Here is a 13,289-nt window from a genome sequence, read left to right as displayed (position 1 = left end):
CACGGGCTCCGTCTGCAGGCTCTGCTCTGTCCCGCACGTGCAGCGGGAAGGGGGAAGCCGGAGGCGAGAACCACGGCGGCTCCAGCCTGTCTCCGGTGGCCGGCTTCAGGTAAGAAGGTGCTGGGACCACGCGGCTGTCCTCCTGGGTCAGAGCTGAGGGCGCCGTGCTCCTGGGATTGCCCGTGCCCCTCCGTGGGCACCCGGGGGTGTAGACGCGGTTAGGGTTGCGGGCTCTGCGGTGAGGAGTGAGCCCCGCAGCAATGGGTGTCCGGCGGGTCTGGAGCTGCTGTTGCAGGAGAGCCGGGGCCTCGGTGCTGCTTCCCTCCCCCCTGTGGGGGCTTCGGCCGCGTTTCCCTGGGGAGCCGCCGGGGGGCGCCCTGAGTCAGGCCTGGGCGCCGGGGTGTGCTCTGGGCATGGGCGTCCTTGCTCCTCTGCGCAGGGACCGGGAACAGTGAGCGCCCGTGGATTCACTTTTCATTTTGCAAGAGAACACGGTAAATCAGACAGAAAACGTAACTCCTAGGAGAAAGGGGCTGAGGAAGACCGGCTCTGGAGCGATGGCGGCCCTTGGAGCTGGGAGTGCGGAGGGGATGGGAGCGAGCTTGGGCGAGGGGAGGGCGGGGGAGGGCAAGGCAGGGGTGCTCCCCGGAGGGGAGGGGCGCCTGACTCCCTGTGGTGAGACACAGCCCTGACCAAGTCTGGCCTGGCCCAGGGGCCGCGCAGGGACCGGCTGAGACACCCGGGGGCCTTCACCGCGGCAGGAGGTGGGGGGGTACGCGCACTGCGGGTGGGGGGCGCCTCTGTAAGGAACCCGAGTGACTCCTGCGAGGAGAGTCCAGGCGCAGGTTTGCTGTGGGAACTTCTAACAGCCGTCCTGTCCCAGGAGCAGACCCATCCCCGCCCGTCGCGTGGAGGGTGCAGCTGGGCCGGGAGGTGGGAGGGGCCCCCCTGAGTGACTTTAATAAACGGAGTCCGAGTCACCACTGCCCTGGGCTGCCTGAGCCTCTGAGGGCTGCCTGAGCCCCGCCCACGGCCAGCGGGGCTCCAGGGACCAGAGCGTGTCCGTGGGGCCATCCCCACCTGCAACCAGAGGAGGCCCTGGCTGAGCGCAGGGAGCCTTCCCACAGGCACGGGATGACTTTAACTCGAGAGTTTTAGGTCAAGTTCAAAACGCCCGTCCTCGAGCAGCCGCACCAACGGCCATAGTGTGCGAAGCAGGCGGCACAGACTTATTATAAACATGAAATGTCCAGGGAGAGGAGGCGCCAGGCTGGGTGCAGGGCCAGGTGTGGGGCCGGGCGCGGGGCGGGGGGCTCCTGAGAAGGGGGTGCTGCAGGTCTGGGCTGCACTTGTCGCCCAGCTCGCAGATCCCACTGCTGGCACAGCCTGCAGCCTGGTGGTTCCCAGGGATGTTGGCGCCAGCGCTAGTCCTCGCGGCTGGAAGGAGGCGGCGTGGCCACTTCACCGGTGGCAGAGGGTGGACGGAGGGTGTTGGCCCAGGTCTGTGTGGGGCGGCCCCTTCGCCGCCTGCGCTCACCACCGTGGGTCTGGGAGCCGGTGGAGGCCGCCTGCTGGCTGCCCCTGGGGGTTGGTGGTCCGTCAGCCGCCTCATCTGTGCTGCGTCTGTGCTGCCCTGTGAGTGGGAGGCCGAGAGCTCGAGCCTCTGCACCCGCCCCCTGAGCTGCCTCTCACTCCGTCTCAAAGACGGACTATTGCTCCGAAGGGTCAAAGGTAAGGAGCTCCGGGCATGCCCCTCGCGTGTCAGTGCCCGAGAGGCCGCTGGGACCAGACCCCGGCCCCTCCCGCTCCTTTCTCTCCCTGTGGCAGGTGGTAATGCTGGTCTCTGGCTGGGATGGAAGTCACATGACACGTGGGCATAACCCGGAAGTTAGTCTTTCTCTGTGGGCACGACTCTGCGGGGGGCCGAAGGATCCCAGACGTTTGAGGGGTTTCCTGGGAGGACAGAGGCCGCAGGGTGGCCAGTGGTGACTCTGACGTGCTGCCCACAGAGGCAGTGCCTGCGGGGAGCAGGGCCAGGCCGTCTTGGGGCCGGGGAGCAGGGCCGGGCCGTCTGGGGGGTCGGGGGGGCAGGGCTGGGCCGTCTGGGGGGTCGGGGGAGCAGGGCCGGGGAGCAGGGCCGGGCCGTCTCGGGGGTCGGGGAGCAGGGCCAGGCCGTCTCGGGGGCCGGGGAGCGGGGCCAGGCCGTCTCGGGGGCCGGGGAGCAGGGCCAGGCCGTCTCGGGGGTCGGGGAGCAGGGCCAGGCCGTCTCGGGGGCCGGGGAGCGGGGCCGGGTCGTCTGGGGGGCCGGGGAGCAGGGCCAGGCCGATCAGGGGCCGGGGAGCGGGGCCGGGTCGTCTGGGGGGCCGAGGAGCGGGGCCAGGCCGTCTGGGGGGCCGGGGAGCGGGGCCAGGCCGTATGGGGGGTCGGGGAGCAGGGCCAGGCCGTCTGGGGGGTCGGGGAGCAGGGCCAGGCCGTCTGGGGGGTCGGGGAGCAGGGCCAGGCCGTCTCGGGGGCCGGGGAGCGGGGCCAGGTCGTCTGGGGGGCCGGGGAGGAGGGCCAGGCCGTCTGGGGGGCCGGGGAGCGGGGCCAGGCCGTCTGGGGGGCCGGGGAGCGGGGCCAGGTCGTCTGGGGGGCCGGGGAGCGGGGCCAGGCCGTCTGGGGGGCCGGGGAGCGGGGCCAGGCCATCTGGGGGGCCGGGGAGCGGGGCCGGGCCGTCTGGGGGGCCGGGGAGCGGGGCCGGGCCGTCTGGGGGGCCGGGGAGCAGGGCCGGGCCGTCTGGGGGGCCGGGGGGCAGGGCCAGGCCGTCTGGGGGGCCGGGGAGCAGGGCCGGGCCGTCTCGGGGGCCGGGGGGCAGGGCCGGGCCGTCTGGGGGGCCGGGGAGCAGGGCCGGGCCGTCTGGGGGGTCGGGGAGCAGGGCCGGGCCGTCTGGGGGGCCGGGGAGCAGGGCCGGGCCGTCTGGGGGGTCGGGGAGCAGGGCCGGGTCGTCTGGGGGGTCGGGGAGCAGGGCCGGGCCGTCTGGGGGGTCGGGGAGCAGGGCCAGGCCGTCTCGGGGGTTGGGGAGCAGGGCCAGGCCGTCTCGGGGGCCGGGGAGCGGGGCCGGGTCGTCTGGGGGGCCGGGGAGCAGGCCCAGGCTGATCGGGGGCCGGGGAGCGGGGCCGGGCCGTCTGGGGGGCCGGGGAGCGGGGCCAGGCCGTCTGGGGGGTCGGGGAGCAGGGCCAGGCCGTCTCGGGGGCCGGGGAGCAGGGCCCGGCTGATAGGGGTCGGGGAGCGGGGCCGGGTCGTCTGGGGGGCCGGGGAGCGGGGCCAGGCCGTCTGGGGGGCCGGGGAGCAGGGCCAGGCCGTCTGGGGGGTCGGGGAGCAGGGCCAGGCCGTCTCGGGGGCCGGGGAGCGGGGCCGGGTCGTCTGGGGGCCCGGGGAGGAGGGCCAGGCCGTCTGGGGGGCCGGGGAGCAGGGCCGGGCCGTCTGGGGGGTCGGGGAGCAGGGCCAGGCCGTCTGGGGGGTCGGGGAGCAGGGCCAGGCCGTCTGGGGGGTCGGGGAGCAGGGCCAGGCCCTCTGGGGGGTCGGGGAGCGGGGCCAGGCCGTCTGGGGGGCCGGGGAGCAGGGCCAGGCCGTCTGGGGGGCCGGGGAGCAGGGCCAGGCCGTCTCGGGGGCCGGGGAGCGGGGCCAGGCCGTCTGGGGGGCCGGGGAGGAGGGCCAGGCCGTCTGGGGGGCCGGGGAGCGGGGCCTGGTCGTCTGGGGGGCCGAGGAGCGGGGCCAGGCCGTCTGGGGGGCCGGGGAGCGGGGCCAGGCCGTATGGGGGGTCGGGGAGCAGGGCCAGGCCGTCTGGGGGGTCGGGGAGCAGGGCCAGGCCGTCTGGGGGGTCGGGGAGCAGGGCCAGGCCGTCTCGGGGGCCGGGGAGCGGGGCCAGGTCGTCTGGGGGGCCGGGGAGGAGGGCCAGGCCGTCTGGGGGGCCGGGGAGCGGGGCCAGGCCGTCTGGGGGGCCGGGGAGCGGGGCCAGGTCGTCTGGGGGGCCGGGGAGCGGGGCCAGGCCGTCTGGGGGGCCGGGGAGCGGGGCCAGGCCATCTGGGGGGCCGGGGAGCGGGGCCGGGCCGTCTGGGGGGCCGGGGAGCAGGGCCGGGCCGTCTGGGGGGCCGGGGAGCAGGGCCAGGCCGTCTGGGGGACCGGGGGGCAGGGCCAGGCCGTCTGGGGGGCCGGGGAGCAGGGCCGGGCCGTCTCGGGGGCCGGGGGGCAGGGCCGGGCCGTCTGGGGGGCCGGGGAGCAGGGCCGGGCCGTCTGGGGGGTCGGGGAGCAGGGCCGGGCCGTCTGGGGGGCCGGGGAGCAGGGCCGGGCCGTCTGGGGGGTCGGGGAGCAGGGCCGGGTCGTCTGGGGGGTCGGGGAGCAGGGCCGGGCCGTCTGGGGGGTCGGGGAGCAGGGCCAGGCCGTCTCGGGGGTTGGGGAGCAGGGCCAGGCCGTCTCGGGGGCCGGGGAGCGGGGCCGGGTCGTCTGGGGGGCCGGGGAGCAGGCCCAGGCTGATCGGGGGCCGGGGAGCGGGGCCGGGCCGTCTGGGGGGCCGGGGAGCGGGGCCAGGCCGTCTGGGGGGTCGGGGAGCAGGGCCAGGCCGTCTCGGGGGCCGGGGAGCAGGGCCCGGCTGATAGGGGTCGGGGAGCGGGGCCGGGTCGTCTGGGGGGCCGGGGAGCGGGGCCAGGCCGTCTGGGGGGCCGGGGAGCAGGGCCAGGCCGTCTGGGGGGTCGGGGAGCAGGGCCAGGCCGTCTGGGGGGTCGGGGAGCAGGGCCAGGCCCTCTGGGGGGTCGGGGAGCGGGGCCAGGCCGTCTGGGGGGCCGGGGAGCAGGGCCAGGCCGTCTGGGGGGCCGGGGAGCAGGGCCAGGCCGTCTCGGGGGCCGGGGAGGAGGGCCAGGCCGTCTGGGGGGCCGGGGAGCGGGGCCTGGTCGTCTGGGGGGCCGGGGAGCGGGGCCAGGCCGTCTGGGGGGCCGGGGAGGAGGGCCAGGCCGTCTGGGGGGCCGGGGAGCGGGGCCTGGTCGTCTGGGGGGCCGGGGAGCGGGGCCAGGCCGTCTGGGGGGCCGGGGAGCGGGGCCAGGCCGTCTGGGGGGCCGGGGAGCGGGGCCGGGACGTCTGGGGGGTCGGGGAGCAGGGCCAGGCCGTCTCGGGGGCCGGGGAGCAGGGCCAGGCCGTCTGGGGGGCCGGGGAGCAGGGCCGGGTCGTCTCGGGGGCCGGGGGGCAGGGCCGGGCCGTCTGGGGTCCGGGGAGCAGGGCCGGGTCGTCTCGGGGGCCGGGGGGCAGAGCCGGGCCGTCTCAGGGGCAGGGCCTGGGCCTGCGGAGGTCGGAGGTCAGCTGAGGCGTCTGGAGCCCCCATGGCCTCCAGGTCCCTTTCCTCCCCCGGGACCTGGGCGGGGAGTCTGGTGTCACTGGCTGGGCCGGGACTGGGAGGAGCAGCACCTGGTGCCTGGTCACCACACAACAAAATGAGACCTTACCCCGAAGCGTGATGTGGACAGGAAGCTCGTGCTGCCGCCCGATGCCCCTACGGCCGGATGGACGGTGAAGGACAGAGGGTGCAGGGCCCTTCCGAGGGGAGACAGTGAGCGAGGCCAGGGGAAGTGCCGTCAGAACAGGTGTCGAGCTCAGCGAGAAAAAGGAGGAGGAGGAGGGTGAGGAGGAGGAAGGTGTGAGCAGGGCCTGCCCACCTGAGCGCCTCCGTGCACAGGGAGTGGCTGCAGGACACGATTAGGGGGCTGCTTCCCCGGGAGCAGAGGGGTCAGGGGTGAGGGTGGAGTGTGGATGGGGGGGTCCCATCCCCGGAGCACGCTGGCCGGGTGGTGGGGTCCTCGCCTCACGCAGCTCCTACAGGGAAAACCGTCTCGTCCCTGGTTCCCGTCCTTCCTCTAAGGAGGCAACACCCTCACCTCACACACAGACACGCACACAGACACAGACACGCACACAGACACACACACAGACACACACAGAGAGACACACACACAGACACGCACACTGACACACACACGCACAGACACGCACACAGACACACACAGACACGCACAGACATGCACACAGACACACATGCAGACACACACAGACACAGACACACACACACAGAGAGACATGCACACAGACACGCACACAGACACACACACAGACACGCACAGACACGCCCACAGACACGCACAGACACGCACAGACACGCACACAGACACACACACAGACACGCACGCAGACACGCACGCAGACACACACAGACACACACGCAGACACACAGACACGCACAGACACGCTCACAGACACGCACGCAGACACACACAGACACGCACGCAGACACACACAGAGACATGCACAGACACGCACACAGACACGCACGCAGACACACAGAGACACACACAGATGCACACAGACACACGCAGACACACACAGACACACACACATACACACACAGACGCACACAGACACGCTCACAGACACACACACAGACACACACACACACAGACGCACACACACAGACGCACACAGACACGCGGGGCTGGCTGGCAGCACATCTGCCTGCGGTGTTTATCTTCGGGACAAACTGGGAGGTGTGAGTAGCCGACACCGACAGGCCCGGAGGTGCAGCGTCCCGCAGGCGGACAAATGGTGGCAGTGGGCTGCGTCCAGATGGCGGGACCGCCCACCCGTCCTGGCGTCCTGGCTGCACCCTCCCCTCGCTGTGCTCCCCCGGCCTTCTCCACCCCCCCACCTGTCCCTCCCTGGGGCCTCTGGGGCCCCTGAGCCAGGCTTGCTTGGGGGCCCCCAGCGGCGCCCCTGCCTCCCCCTAAAGGGCGAGGGGCTCAGACCCTGCTGCATAGGCGCTGCCCGGGTTCCACTCCTACAGGGCATGGCCGCCGCTCCAGCCTCCCTGGCCGGCCAGTCCCTGCCTCCCGTCCTCACACCTTCCCTCCCGAGGCCGATCCCTGAGACATTCCTGCGCTCACTCGCCCAGTGACGCCGCGGGTCTGCCTGCCCTGGGCTGCAGGTGGGCCCTGGCGTCCAGCACCTGAGGCCGTGCGGACTCCACTCTCCTGTCCAGGTGTCTTCCTGCCCACGGCCGGCCCTCAGAACTCCCCCACCCGCCCAGCTGTTCCAGACGTACCGGACGGATACAGGCCTGGGTTCCTCAGGGCACAGAGGCCGCCGTGGTCCAGCTGGATGCTGAGACAGGACCACCAGTGTCCACTACGGCGTCCATTACATCGCCCACCACAGGAGTCACGCAGAGAGCGTGCTCTCACCCACAGGCCCCGCTCCATCCTCCCGCACTCCGAGCTGGGCCAGTCCCCAGGCTCGAAGGTGAAGGCGAAGGCGAAGGTGAAGGTGAAGGTGAAGGCTGGATGTCCAGGTGCCCCTGAAGCTGGTGAGAGGGACAGTGAGTCCCTGCTGTTCCTGTGTGGCCGCCCCCGGGGCTGCAGGCCGAGCCTGCGGTCAGCGTGGGGATGCAGAAGTCCACGCCGGGCCTGGCCGGAGGGGCCTTCGCGGCACTGCAGGGTGTGAGCACCGGCCTTTCTGGGACGGACGCAGATTCCCACACCCACTGTCCGGGAAGCTCTGGTCATTGGTGGTGGTCACCGGCTGCTCTGTAGAGGCCTGGCAGCTGCAGTCTGGGCCGCAGGGACGGAGCCGGCCAGCAGGTGGAGCCCGTGGCCCCGCCAGCAGAACCCTGCGCCCCACCCCTCCGCGCAGGAGGGTTGGTGTCTGCCCAGCAGTCTGTCCACCCCGCCTTCTCCCTGAGCCTGGCCGCCGGGCTGGCAGCTGGGGTTGTGGTGGAAGTGCCGGCTGCCTCTCACCTGTTGAACAGCCTCCGTGCTACCGGGCCCACTGGCCAGGTTGCTCTACGGCTGCAGATGTGATGGGACACTGGGCCCCGGGAAGCAGCTGGTCACGTGGTTTCTGAGTCCATAGTCAGGCAGGCAGAGAGAACACAGGAAATCATGTTGTATGGACATATACCTTGCAGTGTGTGAGCAGCCTGCGCCTGCTGATGACACCGGATAGCAATTACAAAGCACGTAACATTCCTATTGACCAAAAGAGCTGGTCTGGGAAGTCAGTGGCAGTCTGTTCAGTTGGAAGTTATTTTCTTGTTGATTTCTTGGCGCTCTTTCCATGTGGAGGGTGGGAGCTGTGATTAGCTTCTTGTGTACCCTTGGTTTCCTGGGGTTTATATAAACAAACCTAAGCACGTACACTCACTTTCACTCTCCCTGTTTCTTACTCAAATAGTAGTATGTTACAGGCCCTGCACTCCACCCAGCTCTTTTGCTCACTGGTGTATGTGGGAGAAGCTTATACAGGGAGACGTTTTCCATTTTTAAAGCTGTATGGTATTCCATTGTGGGGATGTGTCCTATTGATGGATAACATAAAAGTCCATCTCATGAACCTTCAGTTATAACAAATAATGCTGCCCTAAAGGCCTGGACAGATGCCCTTTCGCACCTGTCCTTAGACCCAACTCCTGGGAGTCAAGTTGCTCAAACGGTCTGCACCTTTGTCATTGTATCGCTGTTTCCACATGATTCTCCAAACGGGCTACAGAATTTCCTCACCGAATGCGTAAAAATGCCTCTGTCTTAGTCTCATTAACTATTAGAAACGTCTTGACTTTCGCCACCCAGATAGGGTTTCTGTTATTTATAAGGCTGAGCATCTCCTTGTACTTTCTTTTCACTGGACTCTCTGGTGTTCAAGTGTTTGCCCATTTATCTACTGGGTTGCTGATCTTCATCTTTTTATTGAATTCTGGAAGCTCTTTATGTATGAAAGGTCCAGGCTGTGATAGAAGGTGAACTATCCATTTTTCTCATTGTCTATCTTGGTTTATAAATGTGCTGAGGGCAGGGTTGTTTTGTGCAGAAGTTTTATTGTTATGTAGTTTATCCTTTTACTGCTTTTGGATTTTTTAGTTTTAATTAGAAGAGTCTACCCTTGACTACAAAGTTGTAAAGGGATTGTCTCATGATTTCTGTTCGTACTTTTATGATTTTATTTTTAACATTTAAGTAATTGACCTATTTGGAACTTATTTTGATGTACAGTGTGACACATGGGTATAACTTTTGTATTTGTTTTGGTGGATAGCGACTCAGTTGTCCTAATGCCATTTATCAGTCATTTTTTACTGCTTATCTGGGATATCACCTTTATTACATACTAATTTCCCACACACTTGGTGTCCACCTGTGCTTCGTGTTTGTCTGTTGTTCTGTATGTCTGTTCGTGAGCCAGCCCAGCGATGCCGTAATTAGGCTATTCTCTGATTTAGGACCTAGTGGGGCTGCCTCCCTCTCTTAACCCTTTCTTTATGGGATTTCCTGTCTGTTCTTATTTCTTTTCTATTTGAACTTTAGAGTCAGACTGCCTAGTCCTCACCCACAATAAAGAAATTAAAACACAAAGATCCAGAAAAAAATGGACTTTTATTATTCTTATCGGAGTTGCATTCATTTATAAAACAAGTCGGGGAACCTGACATTGTAGATGGTAACTCTTCTAATAGATGGCAGGTGAAGTTCTGTCCACTCACACTAGCTCCTTGCCTGAGCGTCTGAGGGATTTAAAAAGTGTCTCCTGCAGATGCTAACGTCCGTTTATTCCCAGATACTTGGCCTCTGTTTTTGGCCAATCAAATGGGGACAGTTTCTCCCGTTCTGTCCTCTCGGTGGTAATTTTATACCCTGGTAGCTTGCTAACTTCCTTTATTATTTGTAAAAGGTCTTCACTCGTTATTGTCTTTAGGGCTGAGGTATAGGTGTCTTACGTTAAGGAAATATTTATCGAATCTGATGTCGTTAAAGTTTATCATACCGAATTTTATCAGCTTCTATCAAGATGGTCCTTTTTTCTAATCCTTGGCGCTGTTGAAAGATTAACCTCTAACCAGCTTTTACACCAGCTTTTAGGTGTGTATGTTTCACCCGGCGTGCTCCGGTGTCTCTGTGTCGCCCGGGGTGCAGGCCTCCGCGAGCACCTCTGTTCTTAGGCGCGGCGCTCAGCAGCCTCGCGTTCGCTCAGCAGAGTGTCGCAGCCGGGGCCTCGGAGCCGGTGCCGGCATGCCATCACCAAAGGGCGGCCCTTTTCCCGCCGAAGGGGAAGTAGTAGGTGTGCATCTTTTCAGTGAGGAGAGCAGTGCCCAGTGTGCCACCCCACACAAAGCCGGCAGGTGGGCACGGGCAGAGCTTGGCACGCAGGCAGGAAGTTTATAGAATCCGCAGACGTTGTCGGAAGAGGAAGCTGACCCGGCGCACACCTTCGAAGGTCACGTAAGAAATACGAAGAAAGCAGGAGGCAGGAGATCCACGTCCACAGACGCCACCGTGCAGGGGGGCCTGCCTGGCTGGTTTCCGTGGCAACGGCAGCGTGGGGAGAGCAGGACGGGGAGACACCGCAGATCTGATTTTTCTCTGAGACTCCTGCTCCCTGGGCTTGTTTATCGCCTCCCAGCTCCACAGCCTGGAAGGGGGGGGGGAGGGGGCACTCAGCGAGAGGGAGGCCGCCTCCCGGGACCCGCGAGCGCGCTGGGGTGGGTGGGGGACCCATCACCGTGTCTGCACCCATAAATCGCTGCCATCCCCCCATCCCCCATCCCCGCCGCGTCCAGGGTTTTGTGTCCCCGTGTTGCGGAGGCGCCTTAAATGGTCTGCAAGTGCTGACATCTGGTTATTTATTCGTCTCCCCAGAGACGCTGGCGACACACGTCCCGAATGGGGGAGGCGGAGGCTGTCACCACATGGAGGGTGTCGCGGGCATTTCCTTCCCCTGAGCCCGCTGTCCGGCACACAGCGGGCAGGGGCCTGGCACCGAGGCCCAGGCCTGGGGAGGCACGTGGCCTCCATCCTGCTCATGGCGGGGAGCAGCCCCCAACGGGACAGACGCAAAGGGCAGGTCTGCTCCCAGCAAAACGCCATCGTGGGTCAGGCGGCGGCCGCCCAGACGTGCCCCCGGGCCGGCATCTCTGAGTCGTGTCCGCACGTGGGGTCGGAGGGTGGGGAGGGGATTTCCAGTAAAAGTGGCCTCAAAGGGCGGGCGATGGAGCCTGGGTTCGCGTCTTAACCTTCGTGGCGAGGGCAGGAGAGGGGCGGCCGCGGGCACGGGCGCGTTGTCCGGGTGGGGGTGGGCTTTGTGCGCCCGGACACGGTCCTTTGCCGGCGTGGGAGGCGTGCTCGCACAGCGTGGCCACGACTAGTGGGATGTGGGCTGGTCAAGAGCCAAATGAAGGCAACCTCAAGCCCAGGTCCCTGCTCCCCTCGCCTCACAGCCCCGCCCGGAGGGTCAGCGAGTCAGACCCAAACTGCCCTCGCTGGCTGTGGCCCGGCCCAGCGTGCAGACGGCCGACCCCACACAGGACCGGCCGCAGGAGGAGAGGAGTCTCCGGGCCCACGCGCTGGTTCCCGTCTGCGACGGTGATCCCGTGGCAAACCCCTCTGCTTGGTGGGACCCGTGGTGCCCCACACGGTAACGCGCCGGGGCCCGGGCCAGGCACTGCTGGTCAGGAAGGAGACGGACAGGCGTCTGATTGAGGTCCGTGCCTCTCGTTGGCCGCCTGGGAGCGAGGGCGCAGGTGAGCCCCGCCTCGCAGTGTCGGGGTTGCTCTCCCTGTGACAGAAGCCGCCTCGTCTCCAAGGGAGGGCCCGGAGCAGCGCCCCACTTACTCTCTTCCCCGCAGCGTCCTCACGGCTCCTCTCGCCCGTCCCTCCCTCGCCATGGGCTGTGTGACCATCGCCCCTCCACGCCTCCCTGTCTCTGTGAACCCGTAGTCTGCCTGCCCGGTGAAGGCCACGTCAGTGACAGGCCTCCTCCGCGTTTTGAACTTGAGCTTTATTTGGGGGTTTGTGGCATCGCATGAGTGTTGGGAGCCCCGTGCCCTGACCTGCATGGCGGCGGCTCCAGGCCGTCAGGAGACCGCGGTTTCCAGGGTCTGGCTGCGAGCAGCACCGTCCATCCGTGCTGAGGTGGAGGAGGCGGAGCGGGTGTGCAGGGTCCTGAGCTGGGGACCCGCTGTTTTAGCCCAGGACACGCATAAACACGCAAATGCTCAGCCTCTTCGTCAGGGAGGCCTTTACGCTCCAGCTGGTCCTGGAGGCATCGTCAGGCATCAGATCAAATACACCTACTGTGCGCTCTGCGTGGACCCCAGAGCAAGTAACCCCCCTGCATGAACCCCTGAGCATGGACAGTCCTGGGCATGGGATTGCCACTGACGTGAAAACACAGCTGCGAGGCGTGGGGAGAGGACCCCCCAGGGGCGTCCAGGTCTTTGGGGAGAATTTCTGGGTCAGAGGCAGCTGTGGGTCCTGCTCTTCAATATGGTGGCCATGAGCCCCATGTCACTAAGTCATTAACTACGTGAATTAAAATTAAATAAAATGGAAGTTCAGTTCCTCAGTTTCACTGGACACGGAGCTCAGTGCAGATTATAGACCTCAGTGCAGGGCATGGGGCTCCGTGTGGGCATGGGGCTCCGTGTGGGGCATGGGGCCCCGTGTGGGGCATGGGGCTCCGTGTGGGCATGGGGCTCTGTGTGGGCATGGGGCTCCGTGTGGGCATGGGGCTCCGTGTGGGGCATGGGGCCCCGTGTGGGGCATGGGGCCCCGTGTGGGGCATGGGGCTCCATGTGGCGGGTATGGGGCTCCGTGTGGGGTATGGGGCTCTGTGTGGCAGGTATGGGGCTCCGTGTGGGGTATGGGGCTCCGTGTGGGGCATAGGGCTCCGTGTGGGGCATGGGGCTCCGTGCGGCGGGTATGGGGCTCCGTGTGGGGCATGGGGCTCCGTGTGGGGCATGGGGCTCCGTGTGGCGGGCATGGGGCTCCAGGTGACAGACTGCTGGACAGTGAGGATTACAGCATCAGCCTCAGGTCCTAACTCCAGTGGCCCCACCTCACATGGCACTGGTCAGGACGTGTCACCCTGACCCTCTGAGGCTGGGCCGGGAGGGCTGGCTGGGGTGGAGCGCCGACCCAGAGCAGTTCGGTGCCGGTCGCTCCGCGGCCGAGGCGGTTGTTAACGTGTCTGAGGGAAGAAGGAACCCGGGGTTTATGCTGAGCGGTGGTGATGGGCCCAGGTTTATAGAGAATTCCTCCTTAATCCACGGAGCATGTCCCGTGTCTGCAGGGCCGTGGTGCTGGCTCCTCCCTCGGCCGCGCGTCCTCGCCCTCTGAGTGCGGGGAGCACAGGCGTCGCCATGTCCTGGGGAGCTCCGGGGAGCCCCTCGCTGGTCCTGCACAGGCCGCACCCTCCGCACTGCCCCCTCAGGAGAGCGGCCTCCTGCC

The sequence above is a fragment of the Myotis daubentonii genome, chromosome 6 (genome assembly GCF_963259705.1).
Source record: "Myotis daubentonii chromosome 6, mMyoDau2.1, whole genome shotgun sequence".
Lineage (NCBI taxonomy): Eukaryota > Metazoa > Chordata > Mammalia > Chiroptera > Vespertilionidae > Myotis > Myotis daubentonii.
The sequence above is the reverse complement of the archived record's forward strand: the minus strand, read 5'-3'. Positions refer to the sequence as shown.